The sequence below is a fragment of the Pleurodeles waltl genome, chromosome 5 (genome assembly GCF_031143425.1).
Source record: "Pleurodeles waltl isolate 20211129_DDA chromosome 5, aPleWal1.hap1.20221129, whole genome shotgun sequence".
NCBI lineage: Eukaryota > Metazoa > Chordata > Amphibia > Caudata > Salamandridae > Pleurodeles > Pleurodeles waltl.
Genome location: NC_090444.1, coordinates 1,296,675,861 through 1,296,701,010, shown reverse-complemented (window position 1 = coordinate 1,296,701,010; position 25,150 = coordinate 1,296,675,861).

The following is a 25,150-nucleotide window of genomic DNA, read 5'->3' as shown; positions in this document are numbered from 1 at the left end:
TCCTCCAGGTCCACCCCAATTGCACCTAAAAACCTTTTCCTATCCCGTGTTGACCTATTTGAACCCACTGGCCCACCCCGTCTTGTCCCTAAACGTGCTCACCTCCTTATCCTGTCCACTGCTCCCACGTCACAGCCCTTCCCATTCCCGTGCTACCTCCCCTGTGAGGAAGAGACCCCGTGCTGGCCCAGGAATATCTGCTGCACCCCAGGCCAAGTCCACTCCACCAGCTGATGTCACAAAACCCAACCCCCTCCACCTTCCGAACGTAAATCTAAGCCCCCCAAGTCATAAGTCCCCACCCCCACCACTCCCTGCCCCTGTTCCCTGAGGTGCCTGGATGCCCCATTGTTGCCCCTATGAGGTGGAGTACCGTTGCACTTGTGTGAGTCAAGTTGGGGCCATTGTGGCCCATTGGACTTTTTCACCTATGGACTGGCCATTGGCCTTATATGCACGTCTGTTGCCCAGTGAGCAGAATAAAGGTTAATGTGTGGCCTGTGCTGTTTAAGGCACACTGGGTCCGTAGTCTCTTGTTTCATTGTTTGGGGGTGTTGGGCACATGTATTTACTTTGGGCAGGTTGGATTTGCCTTGTGTCGGGTAAGTACCTCTTGCTATGGGGTGTATGGCTTGTGCTGCTGTGAAGGGTTGTTGGAGCGTTGCAGGGTGGGTGGAGTGGGTGGGTATGTAACTGTGCCCTTTCTTCCCTTGTTTAGTAGGTTGCGGGACTTACCGTCGTCGTCTTCGTCGGCGGTCTCGGTCGTTGAGGTATATGGCAAGGAGCAGGGCTCGCATGATCTGCAACTCGCTCTCCATGTCTGCTTCGGCGTGTTGTGTGAGCCTCCAGTGAGTGTTTCCTTATATTTGGTTCATTTCTGCCTGGCTTTGCGCGGCAGTGGTTCCCGCCCCGGAACTGACGGCGCTCTAGTGCTTCATTATTTGATGGGCGGGTAGGGCATTTTCCGTCGGCCTGTGGGCGGGCTCTGCCTTCGTTGTCGGGACTCCCCTGCTGGCTGAGAGTGTTTTTCAGGATGCCTGTGTTTCAGTTGGTTCATTATTTGGTGGTTCGGACCGCATGTCTGTTGGCGGTTGTTACCGCTACCGCCGGCGGTGCGGTGTTTACTGCTGGGTTCATAATGAGGGTCTAAATCTGTTTCTGAGTGGGTTTATGCATAAATAACCCTTTCCACCTGGGGTGATTTTGCTGGCAGATTTTAACACTCATTTATGTTCCCAGACTTGTTTAATGGGTGTGATATTGCTTTCAGAAGTTAACTCCCATTTTCTACACACAGGCCAAGGCAAATATTTAGGTAACATTATGGCTGACAATAATTAGCTGCTTTTTAACTACACTAAACGTAACATTAGACCTGAACTTGACAACCCTACATTTGTTGGGCATTATTATTATTCTACAGTCAACTATATCCCATTTTCATCTAATTTAGCTCATCTAGTCAAACAGTTTGGCTCAATGTAGAGCCCATTAAGCAGTCATAATCCTTTGTGTCTGACCATGACTGTAGCCAGTGGACGGTCACAAAAATCAAAAAGGGCTATGCTGGGTCGGATTTCTAGACAGCAGATCAGGGACAAAGGCTGAAGTGGTCTAAGGTGATCCAGCAGAATTTGTTGGACAATTTAGGTTCTACTTGCGGACGGGACGTACATACTTGCTTAGAGGCTACCTCACATCAAATTGAAATTTGCTTGCTTTTCCCAGGATATGCAATTTTATCCAGGAGACTCTTAATCTAGGGATGAGAAAATCAGTGGTCCCCATATCTAGATGGTTTGAGCATACCTGTACTGAAGCGCATCATAATCTGCTTATAGCTTTAAACAAAATCCATGCAATAGTACGGATGTTGCAGCTTGCAGAAAAATGAATAAGACCTCAGTAGCCACTAGGAAAATATTTATCCGTGGGGAGGTCTAGTACCAACTCCTCCATCTTAATGTCCTGAACAATAGCTCCTAATTCTAGGAGATAGTAAACTATCCCTACTTTACAGGGAAAACAAATGGTAGGCTGGAGTGCCTGGGAGGAGCACTTTCAAAGGATTTACGAGTTTGACTCTATTGAAGACCCAGGGTCCAATATGATGGTGATGGTGGGCAAATTGAACTTGTTTTTTCAAGAATGGCAATTTAAGGAGGCCATTGAAGATATGTCCAAAAACAAAGCTCCAGACCCAAATGCTGCAGTGACAGATGGTATCACACAATCATGGGCCAGGGCCATTATTGTACCTGCCTTCAAAAAAGTGTCAAGAAATGCCCTGTGTTGCTACAGACCAATATCCTTGATTGATTCTGTAGTCAAAATTATGGGGCAGGCCATTCTCCTCAGGATGGCCACATGGCTGGATGAAATTAAAGCCCAGAGTGATTTGCAATATAGTTTCCGAGTGGGGAGAAGCACTCTGGACTAAGCCTTAAATTTACAGCTGATAATCAATAACTACCCTACTGCTAAGAAGGGCTATTTACACCTGGCATTTGTGGACCTTCTATTGGCCTTTGATATGATAAATAGAAGCAAATTATGCTCCATTTTGTTAAACATGTGCCTGGATGAATATATTGTGTACTTCCTGCTTGACTTTCATAAGGATCTGGACGCAGTCATAAGATTTAATCACAACAGAAATATTACAGCACTTTTTGAAGTTCACTGTGTAGTTAGGGTTATATTTTGGCATCATTATTATTCACCTTCTATATAAATGATCTGGGCAAGACACATTGCTCTGCCTGTGTAGATATCCCCTGAGCGGACATCTGCAATATCAACAACATGGTCCTAATTTCAAGGACCATGGTTGGGCTTAAAATTATGCTGAACACTTTTGTTAGCTTTATGAACAAGTTGGATTTATGTACCAACTTAAGTAAATCCCACACCATGGTAGTGAGGAGGGGTGGCAAGGGGCAGAGAGCCTATATCCCAGCGGGCCTGAGATTTCAAGGGGAATCATTTTCCCTTATTTGCAGGGTTGTTTATGATAAGGGTACATGGACTCTTCTCTCTTCTCTTAAGGGCCAAAAGTAATACTATGGTCAATGTGGTTACATCAGTCTTTGATTTTTCACTTCAGGAGGGCACAAAACCTATCAAAGCCCTTATTCAAATTTATCAGTCAAAATGTATTGGTCTAGACTCATATGGTAGTGACATCTGGTGCTACAAAACTGCCCCGGATGCCCAGGATATTGAGAACAAATTCCTGAGACGCCTTCTTGCATTGCCCCAAGCTGCAGCCTCCTTTCTGGTCCATGAGGAGCTAGGCATAGGCTATATTTCTCATTTGTTGTTTATCCGCCCTTTGTTAAGATGGATCTCAATCTGGTCCAACCCTGAACTTGATCTAAATATGGCAATTTTGAGGGATTGTTTGCAATTAAATAAAGTTAAACTACTTCCTTGGTTGAACTACATTAGGCTCACTTGCAGGGAACTGGGCCGTCCAGATATATGATACCCTGTAAACATTGTGAGGGGCGACTTGATCTGGGTTAAAAACTCTTTTGTGCCAGAGCTCAGGCCTCAAGGGAGAGCAGGGAGCTAGTTAAGCCCTCAGTTCATGCTTATGCCATTGTCTCTACCTGTGGCCTTACCAAATCTTATTTCAGCTATCTTACTAATTTTCAACATTGTTTCTTGTTGACACAATTCAGGTTGAACTTATTGCACTTGCTTCTGGCGGATCCTATAGGCTGGAACAAAGTTGAGAATCTAGCCCCATGTTCATATGACAATTTATTTGACCAGGATACTATGCATTTTGAACTTTTCTGTGAATTTTATAGTGGTCCCCCCTGTAAATTTATTTTATTTCTTTTAAGAGGTAAACAATTTACCTAAGCAAGACAGGCCTAAATGTTTTTACAAATATTGCATACTGAATGTGTTTGTTTTAATGTTGCAAGGTTCTGAGCAAGTGCAATTTGGATTAGAAAAAAGGGGCTGATTGCTATATTGTGTATTTAAATGATGATGTATGATTTCATTTGCTTTACAGTATATATATATATTTAAATTAGTTTGTACTCCACTGTATTTCAATTGCTGCTTTGGACTTTTAACTTTCATTAGAATTTTGCCTCTTGATGTACTGCATGTATCTTTCATGGTTTAAATTAACATATTAAAGATTGTTATGACAAAAAAACAATATTAGTAATTTGGTGAAGAGTGGAGATTCAATTTAATAAACTTGCAGGTTGTGTAAATCACAGATCCTTAAATTTAAAGTTCAATTGTATGAAGGACAAACAAAAAGATAATTTTTTTTACTTGAAAGTTTTCCATAAGGAACGTTAGTTACACACCAGCCTTGAGAGAAGAAGGCTTTGTTAGTGTTTTTTAAGTGCAGGTTCATAGCACGGGGTGACTTTTTTTCTCATCGGAACAGATACAATTTTTAAAGAGTACGTTGAGAACATCTGTAAACCTGGGGCTTCTTCATCCTCCTCAGCTTGAAGTACTTTAGGTGTAACTCTTTCCTCATTCCACATTGTTGTGCAGACATTTTTGGGACACATTTACTACACTTTCACTCAGCGGAGTACACCAAGCAAAGTTGCTTCGCTGAGTTGCATGAAAGGGAAAGAGAAGAAATGTTCCATATTCACAAAGATATTCTGCATTTCTGCTCTATCTTTGTGGTGGTAGTGTGGGCAGCCTAGTGCCATTGAAGACATGCTTGCATCAAAGTGCAAGGGTGTTTTCCTTACAAGAAGGATTGTTCTGTGCAAGAAGGTACACCTTCCTGTACAAAAGCACTCCTTAGAGGCATTTTCCTCTTTCCGTGTGTGCTAGTGAATAAGGCACAAATCGAAAGAAGAAATAACAAGGAGAAATTTAGGTAGTTCTCCTAGCTACGCCTCACTTGGGGAGGCTTAGCATTTTAATGCATTCCCAGGTTTACAAGTATTTGCAGTTCTGGAAATGCATCAGAGTCCATACATGGATGCATGCGGTCTCCTGTGTTTTACCCATGGAATGCCTCCCAAGTTAAAATGTAATGTAACAGAGCGCAATCTGCTGCCTCATGTGATATTTGTTCTCACAGCCATGCAAGGCAACATTAATCAGGCCTTGCACGGCTTTGTAAATATTCATGAAGCCTTTACTTGTCAATGCATTGCCTTGTGTAACACGAGGACAACACAAAGGATTCACAAATATAGGTCCAAGTTTATAAGGAATGCTTACCTCGCTCATTCTCTGGGGTGAAAGTTAAAATGGTGTCCTCCAAACATTGTGTTCCTTTTTCTACAGGACATGGGTTTGTTTTTTCATAATGTGGGTGTTCAAACAATCAAATGCCTCATTTCTTTATTGCTTTTTCAGAATTCACAGTTTCTCCACTGTTCCTCTACTAGGAACAGAGCTGCAATGCCACGTCAGTTTCAAAGTTCATGACTCTCTCTCAGTTGCAGAGGAAGGATCTCTCTCAGTTGCAGAGGAAGGACTTCCTTTTGAAGTACTATGAATCCAAAAATAAATAATGCAAAACCTGCAAACCTTTACAAAGTTGTGTTTTGCAAGAAAACAGATTGAAGTATATTGTTTGAGGTAGCGGTTACCTAAGTGCAACTTTAAACTAATCCCTGCAGTGGTGTATTTAAATTTTTCCACATTTTAAGCCTTGCTGGTTTTGCAGATTATCATGGCACATTGAAGGAAATTGATTGGTTTCTGACAATGTAACACTCCACAAATAACTAGTTCTTGCCTTTCCTGAACAGGTGATTGCACCCACATGGGGATGTTCTGCATGAAAGGAGAATGTGCACTTTTTGCTGTGTGTTTATGTTTACGGGATCCAAAACTTTTGACATCCTTGTAGTGGCTTCTAACCCGGAAGAACAGGATGGGGGAATTCAATGAAACATGGATCAGACACATTGGAATGACTGGCAGATGTTCAGAGCACAGGTTCAAGATCGTCAACAGAATCCATTGTCTGGAAAGTTTTCACACATCCACCTAGTAAAAATAAAAATGATCTTTGAAGTACATGATGTGCTTTGTACAAGAAGAAGCTGAACAGAGGGAGTCATGAAAAAAGACAGCTTTAGAACATCCTCAACCTAAAAGCACCTTAATGCTTGGCATGATCATCAGTTCTATGCTCCAAAAAGAATGGACACTGAAGAGGCGGTATTTTCTTCAGCAATGTGATAAGGCATCCCTCCAGGTACAATGTTGCCTAAAGACATTTTCAGGATGAACAATCTCAGGTTGGTCCTTGCTTTGCAGATTTTGAATTGCATTGCATTGCTTGATGTGAAATATATATATATATATATATATATATATATATATATATATATATATATATATATACACACTCAATGCTGGGACCTAATGGCTCTGGTGCTGGTGCACGTACTAGTGAAGATCCCATCCTAAATCTAAACATCTCCCTTAGCTGGCAAACACAAACATCAGAATAAGCAGGGCAGCAAGGTTGTACTTCACAGACACACCTGTACTATAACCCTCAACTTTTAATGTGAGGATCTGTGCCCTTAAGCATTATGCCACAGGTGACTTCTTACTGTAGTCATTGCATGGAGAGACTGTAATGACTGTCTCTCTCTCTTCCATCCCAAATGTTTAATGCTTAATGTCAGTGCAAAACAGATGTACCTGCTTATACACCATATATATATATATTTGTATATATAAATGATTACTCTCCAGCTTCTTTATTGTTACCACACAGAACGATACCACACCAATGCATTTCAACTAAAAGAGTCTTGATCACTAAGTTATAGTTCGGACCTACGTTCTACAGAAAAAAGCATTTTTTGGTTTTCTAATAACTTTGGGGCCGTTTGATCAATCTTCATAAAATTTTTCCAAAAAGAAATGGTGGTCACTTCAGCTGCTGTCTGAGAAGTTTTGGAGTGATCCATCAAGTGGGGGTTGAGACAAAGGGGGTCCTAATACAATTTTTTTCCCATTCAGTGTTCCATAGGGATTTTGAACAGCGATAGTGCCTGAACCACAGGACGAAAGTATAACAAATTTGGCAGAAAGGTAGCGCTTGGCCCAGAATGAGGCCTTTTTTGTTATTTGGTGTTAATCTGTTCAGTAATTTTGAAGAAAGTCCAAATTTTATATATAGGGATGCCAAGGCTGCACTAACTCTCCCGATCTTGTGGTGAGAGCTGATTGGCTGTCAACACTTCAACAAGGAAGTGTTGGCAGTCACATTGGGAATTGGCTTCAGTCTTGAGTCTTTGTTTTTGTAAGTGAATAAGGCTACGGCTGAAACGCATTGGGAGGAATAATCTGTGGATAGTAAAAGCTTCAATTTCACTGGCAGTGTCCTGAACTTTCTTGTTACTACAAGAATCTGTCTTGTTATATATGTATATATATATATATATATATATATATATATATATATACATATAAATGTCCACATGCTCGAAAAGGAGAACAACTCTCGGCCCGAGAGGGGTGGTGCAAGAACCGGCACGAGCAAGCCGGTAATTAACGTCACAAAAGAAAAAGGGATTGTACTTGCACACTCAGGATTCAAGAAAAATTCAGTTTATTCCAAAAAACACACAACGCGTTTCGGCTGTCACAGCAGCCTTGATCACATGACAATTACCACCAATGAAAACCCCCTTAAATACTTCCTATCCATTAACATAGAAATAGGACCATAAATATATAAATAGAGATCAGTAAATCAAACCAAATAAGTAAAACTGATAAAATAAAGCTAACAAATCCCAAGTGAATAGCCTCAATATATATATATAAATCTAAATACCAAACAATATCTAGCATTTATTAATTTCTATTAAACCTTATTATAGAAAATTTGTTTTTGTTTTTGTTTTATTGTTTTTTAGTTGTTTTTTAGTTATTCGATTTAGACAAGATAATTTTATATCCCTATATGTTCCTCACAAAAGGAAATAAAATAAAATAGGACAGAACAATACAATGTAAATCAACCAAGTTAATATTCCCTGGACCATATGATAAATAAACATATATTATGTGCTAAGGTCCTGTTTGGAATAAAAATACCTAATAAAACATCAAACATTGTAAATCCATATTTCTATTTGTGTAAATACAGGGATCCTGTCATCAAAACATATAAAAACCAAACATACTGCTAATAGGTAAAATAGTCTTATCCAAAAATGTGCAAAAGGAGATCACCCAACAGTTACATGACACATAGAGAAAAAGAATAATGAATTTCCATCCGACCCGTCACATCTAAAAAGAGAGAATTACATATATAAATATAGATATAAGAATGTAGAAAAAGAGACACACACATATATATATATATATATATATATATATATATATATATATATATATATATATATATATATATAAATAAATAGATAAATATCTCAATAAATCCATTCAACGTCCATAGAAACAACATCATAAACCCATCCATTTCTTAGTAAAATATTTCTTAGTAAAATATTATCAATTTCATCCAAATTCATAAAGAAACTAAAATACGTCCACTAAGAGACCTATAGATGTTAGTAAAAAAATATATATGTATGGCAGTAGGATAACTCATAATAGAATACATATCATCTCCAGTATACTATTAGATATCACATAGGTGGGTTTTCAGTTCTTCCCCCATGTTTAATCCTCTCTGTGTCTTAGTCTCTAACTCCAAAATAAATTTTGACTCTTTTTTCCTCAATGTTAATTCTCTGTTTCCTCCTCTATGACATGGGGGAACATGTTCAATACCAAAGTAGGAAAACTTAGTGCAATCAGAATTGTGTCTTTCTTTAAAGTGCCTTGCTACCGGATAGTGGTCATCACTGAGTGTAAACGCACGCATATGTTCTAAAATCCGTTTTTTGACATTGTGTTTGGTACTACCAACATACCATTTGAGGCAAGGACATTCTAGTATGTAGATCACGTATGGGGTACTACATGTAATGAATTGATTGATTTGCCTGACTTTCCCAGGTTTGCACGTCGCATGTTGTCTCCGCATCACACTATTGCGGAATGCCTTGCAATGTCCGCATGGAAAAAAACCTTGTAGGTTATGTTGCCTCACTTGTGGGATTGTAGTAATATCATTTGATCTAAGAATGTCATGTAAACTACGTCCTCTCCTATAAGTGATTTGTGGTCTTTTTTGTACTATATCCCCAATGACGGGATCACTCTTCAGAATTCTCCAATTCTTAGAGATAATATTGTTAATCCGTCTTGTATCCTCATTGTAGGTCATGATAAGTCTAGTACCTTCCTTATCATCCTTCTCTGATTGAATGGTATTATCAAAAAGGGTATCAGATCTTTTTATCCCTTTTACTTTATCGATCGCTTTCTTAATTACCCAATCCGGATAACCTCGCTGTTTAAATCTTCTAACCATCTCTTCTTGTTCTATTTCAAAGGCCACATCAGTACTGCTAATTCTTTTAGCTCTTAGTAGCTCACCATAGGGAATACTCCATTTTAGATTTTCTGGATGACCACTGGAGGCGTGCAATAGACTATTACCTGCAGTCTTCTTACGAAATAGCTCAGTGGTGATCTTATAATCACTGATTTTTATGAGAGTATCCAGGAATTCAATACTAGTACTGTTTATATTGTAGGTCAGGCCAATATTCAAATCATTTTTATTTAGTTCACCAATAAACTTAATGGCCTCTCCTTCTGTCCCTTTCCAAATAATAAAAGGGTCATCAATATATCTCAGCCATAAAATAGCCTGACTAGCTGCTGGATAATGTTCCTCATCCATGAAAATGGTCTCCTCCCACCAGCCCAAAAAAAGGCAAGCAAAACTAGGAGCAAAACAAGTACCCATCGCAGTACCGAGGGTCTGTTGGTAAAGTGTTCCATTAAATAAGAAAAAGTTGTTGGTCAGACAATACCTTATCATGTCCATTATCATATTAGTATGGGCGAAATACTTACGAGATCTCATACGTAAAAAATGTCTGCAAGCAGCGATCCCCTTGTCATGATTGATAATAGTGTATAAAGAATTGACATCCAGTGTTAGGAGCAAAAAATCATCTTCCCATACAATGCCTTCCAACTTACCCAGAAAGTCCTTAGTATCCCGAACATACGATGGCAAGTTCACAACAAATTCTCTCAAGAAATAATCTACATATTTGGAAACGTTCTCCAATGCACTACCACATGAGGATACAATAGGTCTCCCTGGGGGATTGGTTGCATTTTTATGAATTTTTGGAAGAATATACAACACGGGAAGTTTAGGAAAGTCCCTTTTTAAGAAGCAATATTCTTCCCATGTCAACAGACCCTGATCTTTCCAATCCATCAATAACTGCCAGATTCCAGTAACACTGTTAGTACATGCCTCTTTGCTACTAACCCTGTAGAACTGAGTATCATTGAGTTGATGCATAACCTCCTCGATATATTTATGTTTGTCTATGAGTACTATATTTCCTCCTTTGTCAGCGGGACAAACAACTACATTTTTATCATCAGCAAGCTTAGTAATCAAAGATCTTTGAGAGTGTGTCAAATTTTGGTTATCTCTAGGTTTGAACCATGTTTTATGCCGAAATCGGATTCAATCTTTAACCACCATGTCATGAAAAGTATCAATGCAATCGTGGTTCATCATAGGAAAAAACGTAGACTTTGGTTTAAAACCAGTCGGAACAGACTGATCATACATAATATCCAACTCATCCAGAATCTGGTAAACATTATCAGTAGCATTAGAATCAATTTAATTTCTCTCTAATTCATATAATGTCACTAAAGAATCCACATCACTGATACTGAGTACATCCTGAGGATCACCCTCCTGGGGGATAACAACCCCCATAGTAGATAAATCTTTGTGTTTAAACCATTTTTTCAATTTTAATTTCCTAATAAACTTGAACAAATCGATTCGTGTACCGGCATAATTGAACCGTTCTGTAGGGCAAAAAGAGAGGCCTAAACATAACGTTGCTTTATCACTCTCAGAAAGAACAAAATTGGATAAATTCACAATTGTCCTATTCACCATATTGATATCCATTAAATCTGTAAACTGGAGCTTCTTAGAGTTTTTCCCACTTGCCCCAGAGTGAAATCGGTTCTTGTTGTGGTTTCTGAGTCTTTCTCGCCTCTTCTTACTCCGCCCCGTCTTCCTCTTCGACCTGATGAAAAGGTTCAAAAAAGAGGGAAAAACGATAAAAGCCACACAGAAGATTATAACAGTTTGGAAACAAGCAGCCAAACCCCGGCTGCAGGGAGCCAACACCATCTATGTACAGCTCAAGACTGTGTGCAATGGTGAGTTGACTACAAGACTTAGGGCCTTATTATGAGTTTGGCAGTCAGACCACCATGTTGGTAGTCCTAAAAAGACTGCCACGTCAGTGGACCCCGTATTACGAGTTACACAGGCAGGACCAAAATCCACCAAGCAAAAAAGGCTGACCGCCAGTGGCATGGCGGCTTGGATATAGGTGTCCGACCTCCAGTGCCGTCAGCATCGCGGCCAACCACTGAGCATACTAGAAACACACAGTTGCCGTGTTGGTCCCCTCACGGTGATCAGCCAATGGCAGTCAACCACTGCAGTTCACAAAGTAACAGACAAGTGTACATTGGATGAATTAAAAAACAACACAGTTGACACACATTGGCCAAGTGGACACACCTGCAAAGGACACAATGAAACACACCCCTTCTCTGACCACAGTCCTTTGCATTTCCACTGCAGCACAGCAAGACAGACCAAACATCTTGTTGTCCAATTTTTTTGTCATAAAGCACCCCTTTTTCCCTCATATCCCATTGTACACCCTTTACACACTTCGTCTATATTTTTCCCCAATATTCACTTGTCTTGTTTAGCTAGTAACTGTCACCCCCTTTAATTTCCAGTCATGTTGTGGGCCAAAAATCCACACTTTTCAGAGGATAAGTTGAGAGTCATGGTGGATGAAATCATTAGAGTAGAGCCACAATTGTTTGAAGCCCAAGTCCAGCATATCCCCTGCAGTAGGAAAATGGACATGTGGGACAGGATTGTCGGCAGAGTGATTGCTGTAGTCACTACCCTGTGCACAAAGGAGGACATTTGGAAGTGGTGGAACAGCCTCAGGGGCAAGGTCCATTCCCTTGTCTCCAGGCACCAGCTGCAGGCCAAGAAGACTGGCTTTGGCCCACCCAGTGCCCCATTACAATGCTTTTCCTGGGAAGAGAAGTTCTTGGCCATCCTGTATCCTGAGGGATTGACAGGAATACCCAGGAGTCTGGTAAGTTACAACACAAAAACTGTCACAAAACGTCAATGTCATGCATGCCCAAAGCTCAGCTGTTTCCACTGTCTTGTTCATGTACCTCACCAACATTCAATACCCAGAGTAATTGAGATTTAAAACTGTCAGATCTCTTAATTGGATCCAACGTCACAGCTGCAAAGGCCCATCACGTCATGTGTCCAAATGGTGCCTGGAAATCTCACAATAACAAAAGAACATTCCTGGATGTGTGGTATGTCCCCAAATGTAAACGTATGCTCAAACCTAAATATAGCTTGCATACAGATATGTAATACCAGGCATTTGTCAAGTGTTGGGGAGTAGAGGGAGAGACCTGACTGCAATTCCCAGAAGGCCCTGCTTCTGTAACTCCAACTACCAGCCCAGTGGTCACTTGTCCAACTACTCTTTTTTGTGAACTCCCTATTGAAGTGCACTCACCTGGAGGATATCATTTGCACAGTGTGTGTAGTAGAGGGACTGAACTGACTGCAACTTCCAGGAAGCCCTGTTTCAGTAAACCCAACCACCAGCACATTCGTTTTTTATCCTAATACCCCTATTTAGGAACTCCCAAATGAAGTGTACTCACCTGGGAGAATACCATTTGTATAATGTGTATAGTAGGGAGAGTGACCTGACTGCAACTGCCAGCAGGCGCTGTTGCTGTAACTCCAACCACCAGCACAGTGGTCACTTGTTTAAATAACTCTGTTTGTGAATTCAGAATTGAAGTGTACTCACATGGGCGATACCATTTGTATAATGTGTATAGTAGGGAGAGTGACCTGACTTCAACTGCCAGCAGGCGCTGTTGCTGTAACTCCAACCACCAGCACAGTGGTCACTTGTTTAAATAACTCTGTTTGTGAATTCAGAATTGAAGTGTACTCACCTCGGAGAATACCATTTGTATAATGTGTATAGTAGGGAGAGTGACCTGACTTCAACTCCCAGCATGCCATGTTTCAGTAACTCCAACCACCAGCACAGAGAGCACTTGTCCAAATCCCCCTGTTTGTAAACTCCCAAATGAAGTGCACTCACCTGGGAGGGTACCATTTGTATTATGTGCAGTACAGAGAGTGACCTGACTGCAAATGTTAGCTGGCCGTCTATCAGTGACTCTAAACACCAGCCTATGGTCACTTGTCCAAATACCCTTGTTTGTGAACTCACAATTGAAGTGTACTCAAATGGAAGGATACCATTTGTGAAGTGTTGGGGAACAGAGTGTGACCTGACTGCCCCTTTTTCAATAACTCCAACCACCAGCACAGTGGTCACTTGTCTAAATACCCCTGTTTGTGAACACCCAAATGAAGTGTACTCACCTGGGAGACTACCATTTGTATAGTGTGTGAAGTGGAGAGAGTGACCTGACTGCAACTTCCAAAAGGCCCAGTTTCAGTAACTCCAAACACCAGCCCAGTGGTCACGTGACCAAATACCCATGTTTGTGAACTCACAATTGAAGTGTATTCACTTGGGGGGATATCATTTGTCAAGTTTTGGGGAATAGCGAGAGTGATCTGGCTGCAACTCTCAGCAGGGTCTGTTTCAGTAACTCTAAACACCAGCACAGTGGTCACTTCTCCAAATACCCTTGTTTCTGAACTCACAATTGAAGTGTACTCACCTGGGGGGGATATCATTTGGCGACTGTTGGGGAATATTGAGTGACCTGACTACAACTCCTGGCAGGTCCTGTTTCAGTAACTCTAACCACCAGCACATTTGTCACCTGTCCAAATACCTCTGTTTGTGAACTCATAATTGAAGTGTACTCACCTGGGGATACCATTTGTAAACGGTTGGGGAATAGAGTGTGACCTGACTGCCCCTTTTTCAATAACTCAAACCACCCGCACGGTGGTCACTTGTCCAAATATCCATGCTTGTGAACTCCCAAATAAAAGGTATTCACTTTGGAGGATTCCATTTGTGTAGTGTGTGTGTAGTAGAAAGAGTGACCTAAAACAACTCCCAGCAGGCCCTGTTTCAGTAACTCCAAATACCAGTTCAGTGGTCACTTGTCCAAATACTGTGTTTTTGAGCTCTAAATTGAAGTGTAGTCACCTGGGGGGATACCATTTGTCAAGTGTCAGGGAGTAGAGAGAGTGAACTGACTGCAACTCCCAGCAGGCCCTGTTTCAGTAACTCCAACCACAAGCACAGTGGTCACTTAACCAAATACCCCTGTTTGTGAACTCACAATTTGAAGAGTGATCAAGATACAGATCATGCTCAAATTGGAGACAAGTCTGTCTACCTAGCTCCATCTTGACTTCCTAAGCCAAGATAAAACCACTGAGAATAGGAATGTGTGTACAACAAAGATTCCTAAGGCCTTAAGCTACATCACCAGATTGGTAGCAGCAGTAGGTACATTGACACAGCACTGTGCCCATGATGACTCCATTCACATATACAACAAGGTCCTGTGTTAGCCTGCATCTTGCCTGCATCCCACTCAACTAAGCCTCCAAATAGTCAAAGCCATATCTCGCCTCTCCACTGTGTTGGCTACACCGGTGGTAAAATGTCATTCTCAAGCCATCTCCCAAAGTGCAATTGATCTGTACATCTCATCAGCTGCCTGAGTCAAATTGTGTTGGCATGCTTCACACATGTCATGTCAAATCACCAAATACCATGGTTACCTGGCACAATTGGATTACCTACAATTAAACTTTGTCCAAGGTCTCTGCTTACTGTAACTCTAAACCTTTGGAGGTAAATGTCACAATTCAAACAGTGACAATGAATGTTCTACATCTACAGATTGATCTGCCACTGGGCCCATGAAGGCCACAGCACAGACTACAACTACCCCCCTGGATGAAGCCCTCAGTGGCGACAACACTCCTGGGCTTCAGGACGTGAAGGAAGGACAGATGTTTTTGGGTTGATTTGTGTCACATATATTTTCTGTTATTCGTAGCTTCACAATAAAATCACCCACCACGGATTCATTGCTGATTTTTCTTTCATATTCCGCTATGTAGATATGTCAGACCATGTGAACCATATAGTGATAATCCAAGGTATTTGTTCAAGATGGGATATGTTGCATGTATCCAGTTTCTACCTTAGGAGTGCAACCATCCCATACAAACATGTGCATACAAGTGTCTGGTCAACCTAAAATATGTATTACAGTGTTCAGTACATAGTATGTGGTTTGTTGCTGGGGCTTACTTGACACCATTGTAATGTTTGCCAATCACAGCTGTTGGTCAGTGTTATCAGGAACATTTGGTGACTCTTTTCTGCTTTCTATTTGTAGCATCATCTCAGGCAAGCAAAAGAGACAGGAGACAACCAAGTGGGGAAGCATCTGGCCAAGGTACCTCCAGTCATGCCACCATTGACAGGGAAGGACCCAGTAAACTGGAGGATGAGGGGAGTTCCATGGATGACACAGGATCAACCTCATCATCATCGGATTCTACCTCCAGAGGCCACTCCCTAGTGGTGGCCAACCCATCAGGACCTGCTCCTGTACCATCCTTGTCCGCCACCCAGTTGGCCATGCCGACTCACCCAAGAGGGTGAGCATTTCCTTTGCCACAGGCACCTCCGCCTAAGCCCCATCCCCTGTTGTCCCTGCTGCCATGATCGAGGAGGCCATTGACCTCCTAAGGAGTTTCTATGTTGGATAGACTGCCATTGTGAATGCCATCCATTGGTGGGCAAGCCAACTTCAGCAGACCAATACTTCCTGTGAAGGCATTTATAGTGCCACGTCTGGCCTACAGAGATCCTTTCAGGCTCTGGCCTCCAAACTGAGGGCAGCCATCCATCCCCCACAGTCCTCCCGCCACCACCTCCCACTTCCCAATCCAAATTACCTATCCTCCTCCAAACACACAGACACATCTGCATGCACCCACCTCAACACACACAAGCAATACACATTGACACAAACACAAGACACTCCAGCAAGCAAGAACTCACAATTCACCCACAGACACCACATCAGCCACCATTTCAACAGATACCCCCGCCACCCCACTGACCCACACACCACATCCAGTATACCCACACACATCCAGCATACCCACAGACACCACCACAACACCCATTGACACATTCACTACACCCACCATACACCCAGACAACAACACAAAACCCACAAACTCATACACCTCAGGCACCATACCCCCAGACACCAGCACAACACCACAGAGACACAGCTACCACATCAACCATACCCGCAGACAACAGCCCAACACACACAGACACGTCCACAATATCTACCATATCCATAGACACCACCCCAAAAGACACACACACATCCACCACTCCCACTTCACCCAGCACCTCCACCTCCCAGCCCCCAAAACACACAAACTTCCACACTCACACATGCAACAGACACCGCTCAAACACAAGCATACCTCACACACTCACAAACCTAAGACATCTGCACCCAGAAACAAGCCCACCACTCCCTCAACCTCCAAATCCCCAACCCTTTCTACCTGTTTTCACAAAAAGACTTTTCTTTTCAACCTTGCCCTTTCCCTTGTTACCTCCAAACCCCCTCCCAAACCCAAGAGGCCCCCACCCACATCCCAACCCATCCCTTCTACATCCAAGTCCTTCCCTACCACACATGCCCCCCTGGAAGCACCCATACCCCTCTCCCAAAAACTAAGTCCATCGCTCCAAATGAAAAGACCCCCATCCCAAACTACAACCATCCCAAACCTGACCCCACCCAAGGATGATCCCTGAGGTACCTGCCTGCACACTTGATGACCCTTCCTGTGGAGGTTCCCTGGCAGCAATTGGAGTCAAGGTTGGGCATAGTAATGTGCATGAACTCATGTGGACGGGCAAATGGCTTCTGCTCTTAAGCATTTAAATTGATCAAAGCCAAGTTGTTGTTTTGTTGGGTACACATTTGTCCTGCAATTACTTTTCTACCTTTATGTTGTTCCTGAGTATATTGTGTTGTATGCCTGAAGTTGTGTGTGTTTTGCCCTGATGGCTGACTCATTTGCTGTTGTTTGCAATACCTGACTTTTTGGCCAGTGCTGGCATCACCCAAGACAAGGGTAGATGTGCGTTGTATGGATATTTGTGTGTTAATCCAATTGTGGTGTAATTGCATTGTGCTATGTTTGCTCTGGTAGGTATTTAGGGCCACATGTACGAAATACAGGTTTTGCGACTCGCAATTTGCGAGTCGAAAAACCTTATGTACAACAGTGTCAATTACACTGTTTGCGATTCGCAAGAGGGTCACAAATGACCTTACTCATGATAATTCTTAAGGTAGGTAGCAATTTGCGACCCCATTGGGAATGGCCGCCCTCACAGGGATGGATGGTGGCCTGCTGGAGACAGCAGACCACCATGTCTGTGACTGCTTTTAAATAAAGTAGTTTTTTTTATTTTAAATGCAGCCTGTTTTCCTTAAAGGAAAACGAGATGCATTTCAAAAAGAAAAAATTAAAAGTTTTATTGCGGACCACCTGCCTGCTCTGAAACAATTCACAAAGGGGAAGGGGGTCCCATGCCGTACCCCTTCCCGTTTGCGAATGGTTTAGCACCAGTTGGAAATTGATGCTAACTGCAGTTGTTTTGTGACCGAATTCGCAGTCACAAATCATTCATACATGGGACTGCGATTTGCAATTAGGAAGGGTACACCCCTTCCTAATTGGGACTCGCAAACCCTTTTTGCGATTTGGTAAATAGATTACTGAATCGCAAAAATGGGTCTGTACATCCCAAATTGCATTTTGCACGTCCCAAACAGCCCGATTCGCCATTTGTGACGTGCAAAATGTTTCGGACATGTGGCCCTTAATCTTTTGTTGGCCAATGTCAGCATGTATGTTGTTAGATTTCTCCGTCTGATATGGATTGAACATTTGTCTCATGTGTGGAAGATAGAGTTTTGTTAGTCCACACACAGAGGATGGTCAATTGTGCTAGCTTTCTTTGTATTTGACTGACCATGTGTCCATTTTGATGTGTGTACCTTGCATCTACTTCATCTAGATGTATGGCCAAGCTGTTGCTGTTTTATGTGTTCTCTTGACTTGCACTTATACATTATGCAGATAGGCATGTCACTTGCCTCAAATTGTGTTTGTCCCTGAGATACATGAAGGGCCAGTTCCCGTGCAAATGTTGTTTTGGGGGCATGTGCAAAGTGAACACTGTCTTAGGGCAGCATCCTTCCATGAGTGCTTCTGATGCTCCCATCCCTATTGTGCATGTATTGTTTGCATTGTGACCTTTGGATATTTGTCTCTCAAAATGATGTGCATCCCAATGACCTTCCGTTGTGTTGCAATGTGGATGATGTGTGGGTCCATTGCAGGGCTGTTTCATGGGAGGGGTATTTGTGTTCCATGACAAACCCATACATGTGTGACGTATGTCCATGGCATGTGTGGAATGTGAGGGTGTCAATTTAGTTATGTGTGATGTGGCAATGGTTCAGCTTACTTCAACTACTGGTTAATGTCACTTTGAGTGATCAGACTTTGCTTTTTCACAATGAGCACATCTCCACACAAGGTAGTTCCCTTAGTGCCAATGTGTTTGTTTTCACTTTATAATTACTTTAGTGTTGCCTTTGTGTTTAGGCCCTGAGATGAAAGCAGGGCTTTTCTACCAGATGTGAGCACAGACCACAATATTTTGCATATGAACTCATAAGCGTACTATTCTTAAGAATTCTTCTTATATACTTTGCCTAGGAATAAAATCAGCCTTCATTACGCTTAATTTGCAGCACTTATAACACTTTTTAAATCTATTTCCTTCTTTCTTTGTTTCTTGTTTCTTTCTTTCTTTCTTTAGCTTTATCATTCCTTTCTTTCTTTCCTTTTTTGAATCCTACTGAAACGTTTGCTACCATAACTGATTTGGAAAAGAGCTGAATCCAGACACCTGGGTCACTAAGTAGCAACCATCTTTGTTGTTTGCTGTAGTGCCACGAAGAGGACATATGTTGTTTTGTATAGTGGTGCTCTGTATTGCATGATTGTGGCTTAATACCATATGCTATGCATGATATGCTATGTAACACTGTGTACTGCCAAAGGCTGTGTATAGCAGAGGTCGGTTACCTCTGGTGTCTTGGGTACAGCTCTTGTGGTCATCCCCTGCTGGGCACAGCTGAAGGCCAGGAACAGCAGGCATTGCCTGCCTGAAGCAATGGTTGCTGTCTGTGTCCAGCTTCCACTGTGTATGGCCAGAGGCCGTGATCAGTGAGAATTGACTGCATGTTATGGGGTGGTTGGATTACATGCCTGTGTAAAGTCACCTGCACAGGGCAGAGGCTATGCACATTTGGCCACCCCAGTGAGAAATGCCTGCCTGCTGTCAACCCACAATATGCACGGTTGAAGACAGTGCTCAACTGGAGTTGACTGCTTCAGGCAGAAGGAGCACAGGGCTTTGTCAGAGACTAAGGGCCTCATTACAAGTTTGGCGATCCATGCACTGCCATGGCGGCAGTCTGACGACCATCGGCTTGGCAGTTGGATCACTGTATCACGATGCTGGCAGGCCCATATAGGAAAGACTGCCGCAGTACTGCTGGCACCACCAGGTAATGCTAACCACCACTGTGACGAAGCAGGCCAAACAGGCTGACGGAGTCAGTGTTTCAGCTGGACTCAGTGGGCAGAAGCAAATATGAGTGACACAGCAACAGACCAATGCCAGACCTAAAAAGGGGCAGGGAAGCTGGACAGTTTAGGACCACAGGATATCTTATTAGAGATTATGACATCAGGAGTGTGTTAAGCAATTCTCTCCAGAGAGCTGTATGGCATGTGAAAAAGATAAGATCCGATTGCGGGGATCCTTTCTTCATATAAAAATATGTGTCAGAGATGTGTGTTTTAGAGCGGCCTTTTAGTGGCTTGTGCTTTTAGAATGGCATGTGGGTAAATTATATTGAAGGAGTTGGTTCCAGTTCCTTATAGTATATTTAGAATGGCATGTGGGTAAATTATATTGAAGGAGTTGGTTCCAGTTCCTTATAGTATATTTTCTCAGCGTGTCCATACTCAATGGGCCCGATGTACAAAACCCTTTTTCATTTCTCAATGGTCTAAATCAGTATTTCAGGCCATTAAATAATGCAAAACGCCCTTTTCTTATGTACAAAGGCCTTTAAGGAATTGCAAATTGAGATTTCTACCTTGTTTGCCAGAATAGGAAATCACAAAGAGGGATTTCCTGTGTGCGATTTCTATTCTGATGTACCATTTATTTCCTAAATGTGATTTGGACATTTAGGAGATGTAATTACCACTGACTGTAATCAGTTTTAACCAGGTGCAAGTTGAAAAATATTCCCCAAGGTGTTTTTTTAATTGCAATAGAGCATGCACATGCCCCTTAGGCATATATGTGCCCTACAGGTGTACCCCCATTTTGTGGTGCACCAAAGGGGGCCTTTTGCCCCTTACCATCCCTGGTTCTGCATTTCCTAACCAGTGATTTCTTAGTAAGAAATGGCTATTTAGGAAATGCAAAACCGGCCCATTGACTAAAATGCAATGGGATTTCTCAATGCTGATTTCCTGGAAATCTATATCTTGGTACATAGCATTTTGCATTTCTTAAATAGCGATTTCTATGAAGTTGCTACTTAAGAAATGCAAAATTGCATTTTTGTACATCTGGCCCAATGTGTGTTGTGCTTGTTTGTGTCTTAAAGTGAAGCCTCTGTTGTACAGTCATTGATACAGGTGTTTTATCCTTGTGGTCTCATCAGAAAATAAAATGGTCTGCTGGGGGAACATGACTTGCTACTTAAATCATGAGGATTAGTAGCCAACGGCACAAAGATGCCAATCCCAGGCCCCAGAGCCCAACCACCAGCTTCTGCAAGGTGTAGGTTCTTGGATTCCATGGTTGTAGGTAGATTTACATTCTGATCACAAGCTTATACCATACATCAGTTGTGCCAAGGCAATGCATCATGGTAAATCTGGTACAAAGCGGCCCATATTCAGTGTGCTTATCTTTGCTTTGGTAAGCACATCCAGCGTCACACAGACTTTGACACCAGTGTCTTGTTCGGGTGGGCTCATCAGAAAGATAAAAGTTCAGTTGGTGGGGACATGACCTGCTGCTCAGTTTATAAGGAGTAGTGCCCACCAGGTCACATATACAGGTATAGAAGCTATTGTCCTTGAAGAAGTGGGTGGTTACAATGTCAGCAACTCCTTAACATTAGCACTGACATATATCTTCAAAAGATAAAACAATTTCTGGACTCTATTCAAGTTAATTTTCAAATTCAGCCCACATAATTCACTGCAGATCACCCATTGAAGGGGTATTAAACCAGATGTCTTTCTAGAGTAACTTTGACTTAGTTCATTCCTTTACTAGACCAGTGTCAGAGTGAGAGTTTTTCATTCTTTAATTATTTTTTTAATTATTTATTCATGATGTTTGAGAAGATGAACAGGGAATTTTATGCTGAAAAAGAATGTGATATTCAATAGGAAAATAGTGGCTTATAATCTTATTCTATCCATTTTCATCAGTTGGCTGCAAATTGGTAATTGGGAAGAAAGGGCACAATGATGCTTTCTAGGCAGGCACTCAAAAGGAAGATTAGGATGAATTAGTGTGCTATCAATGGCCAATGTCCTTTTTGAGGTTAGTTCAGACAGTGCTCTTAATTGAACAGAATCATTGAAACAAAAGACAGAAGTATCAATACTCTGTCTTATTCCATTTACATCGTACTTTCACTTCTCATAAGACTGAAGTCAACTCCATAGATGGTCCTCTTCTCACATATAGCAATTGCACATTGGAGCCACTTGAGGATCTTTGTTAGAGGCTGACAAGGATTACTGATAAAAGGCTGGCTTATGCCTTTTTCTGTAGTGGAAAATGTTGTTTGATTAGAATCCTTTCTATTCCTCTAGCTAAGAGTCTGGAAAATGACATGGATAATCTCTTGTACAGGAGAAGGAGACAGGCAGTCATTAGTCCCCTTCTGTTGAATCAGCTCATAGAGAATCATATTCACACAGTTGTTTGTCTTGTAAATCTCTCTTCTTTCAGAAGATGATATTTTGTTCATGTGTCAGTTCACTTAGATTGTGGTGCTTCTATTGGATTCCCTCAACATACAAAATAATACCTGAACAAATACAGCTTGTTGATGGATCTTCTTTAGCATAAGACTCAGTATTGTAAAAGACTGGATCCTTGCTGGTATCACACGGCACCCATAAGAAAACACTTTCCTTTGTTGTCATTACCTCACCGCATTATGCTATGATACTTTGGTTACCTAGGGCGCTTAGAAGTAACTTGTACATAATCTGGAAACTCAGACCATTTACATGTATTCTGAATTAAATCAATATCACTGCTTTTCTTTGAGGGAATTTTTGGTACCTTTTGGAAATTATCACAGCAGGTCTAAAAAGTCAACGGTAGCCACTGTTATCCAGATTCCAGCATATTATTTAGATTATCCTGAAAAATGACTACCTTTTCTTCACCTCTGCCCAGAGAATTTAATTGTGCTACGCTAAAGATATGCAAGAAACTGATTGAGTCTGGGAAAATGTATTCTCTGTCTTAAAAGTAAAAAGAAACACTCAAGGAGTATTTCAGGAGAATTTACAAAATGGGCTAATTGTTCGATCCCCCTCTCTAGCTGCTGCTTCAGTGCTCTTTGTTTCAAAAGTATCTAGGGAATTAAACCCAGCATTGACTATCATTGTTCAAACAAGGTCACAGTTAAGTACTGAAATTCTGGAGAGTGTATGGAGGGCGATCCATTTTACAAAATGTCGACAACATATTTGCTGTTATTTTGAAACAATATGTGACAATAAATATTGATGATATGCTACTTGTCTTCTTAATAATCACAGATAATGCAATTCATGTCACTTCAGATCTATCAAGGTTGAGACACTACCCGCTTTTCTGTAAACTTGAGAAATGTGAATATTGGGGAGATCTGATCTAAAATTTTGGATTCCTTCTAACATCTTGTGGAATGTCTATCAATCTTAATACATTCTCCACAATTCTTAGTTAGCAGTTTCCCAGTATGATTAACGAAATCCAAGTTTCTTTGGTTCTGCAAATCTTCACCATCAACATATTAGTAATTTTGTTTAATTCACCTGTGATATAACTAGACTTCTTTAGAAAAAGAACTTAAAGCATGTGTTTTCATTAGAATGTGTCCACAGCGCAATCCTTCCAAGAAACTAAACACATCTTTTCTCAAACTCCACTTCTGTGTCATGAAGATCCTTCTATGAAGTAATTGCTTTAGCCAATGCTTCTGAGATAGTACTCGATAAAGAGCAGTAGGAGCGGTTTTGTGTCATACAAAGGATGATGGCAAGTTGGAATATATGTTTTGTTATGTTTCTCACACTCTAATCCCTTTGAAATGCAATTACACAGGAAGTGATTTAGATCTTAGAAGAGGAAAATACACCATCACAAACATGAATGATATCTCATCTGCCATATTACGATCCCATGATCTCCTCTTGGGATCTAAATACGTCAGATGGGATAACCGTCACGTTTGTGACCAAGTATTTTCCTCCACCAAGACCTAAATCGAGCCCTAAGTCTTTGAGAGAAAACTTCTGTCTATAAAACATGCATTCCAAGAATGGAGCCTTATTTTAATTGCAACTTGAGAATCTTTTCAAATCAGAAAAAATCATAGTAATCTTCAATGCTTTTGCAATATGCAACTGTGGACAGGCATATTTGGCTTACTTTTGTACTCAGTATGGCTTTTTTGTCTCTAACATACCCTGCTCTAAGAATATTCTGCTTCTTTTGATCAAAATCTCATTCCTTCTCTTCAAATAGTAGGAGTGGTACAGCCCATTTTTCATAAAGTAAAAGATGCTTATGCTGCTCTTGAGCCATCAGTTTTGGAAGAATTGTTACCCAAAACTCAATTGATACACTGCAGTGGACTACATTTGCCGTAACATATATTGTTAATTCCCACCGAAGACCTTCAAAGGGAGGAATGGAATTTCTGAGACTGTGTCATGATACTGCTATCGCCGTCCCACTAATCAACTCCAGGAATAGGCCTCTTCTTCTCTGATGGGGGATGACCATCTCCCCTAGCTCTTCAAAGGGATGATCTCTGAAGCAACCAACACACAAATCCTTCTGTAGCAGGGACGTCATTGACCCTAAAAGGCATTACTCAGAAAGAAGTTTGTGCTTCAGTGTTGGGTAACTATCTACAATTACTGTGATTGTACCAATGCCTGTCAGAGAGGTGTAACATTCTTTTGAGATTATATATATGATCACATGGCTCCCATAATCCCATTAGACAGTATAAGGTACATTTGCCTTTGGCTCATGTCACAGATTCTTTGGGTTCTGCTTAGATGTGTGGATTTCCACAAAACATCTGTGGTCCCTATTTGCCTTGTGTGTACTACACATCTTTTGCACTGGTGATTGACCATAATTTAGGTGAAATGCCTAGCTAATTCCCTGCATTGTATTTAATAGCAGTGTGTCTGTAGTTCCTGACCCATTTCATCTCCTTTTTACAATCACATTAGCTTCTAGAGACACAACAAATTAACCTGTTAAGCCTAAAGTGCTCATTAGACAATTTAAGAGCTCTTTCAGTAAAGGTCTAGCACACCTATACTAGGTTCAGTCCTGCCATGGATTAAGCACAGACAAATTCAATATTTTCATCAAATGTCCTGATACCTTCTTGGCTATATAGATAACAATGGCAAGGCCAAATTAAGGTGCTATGCACTAATAGAAGGTGAAAACTTATTTAGGTGATCTGGTTTTGTTATAAAGTT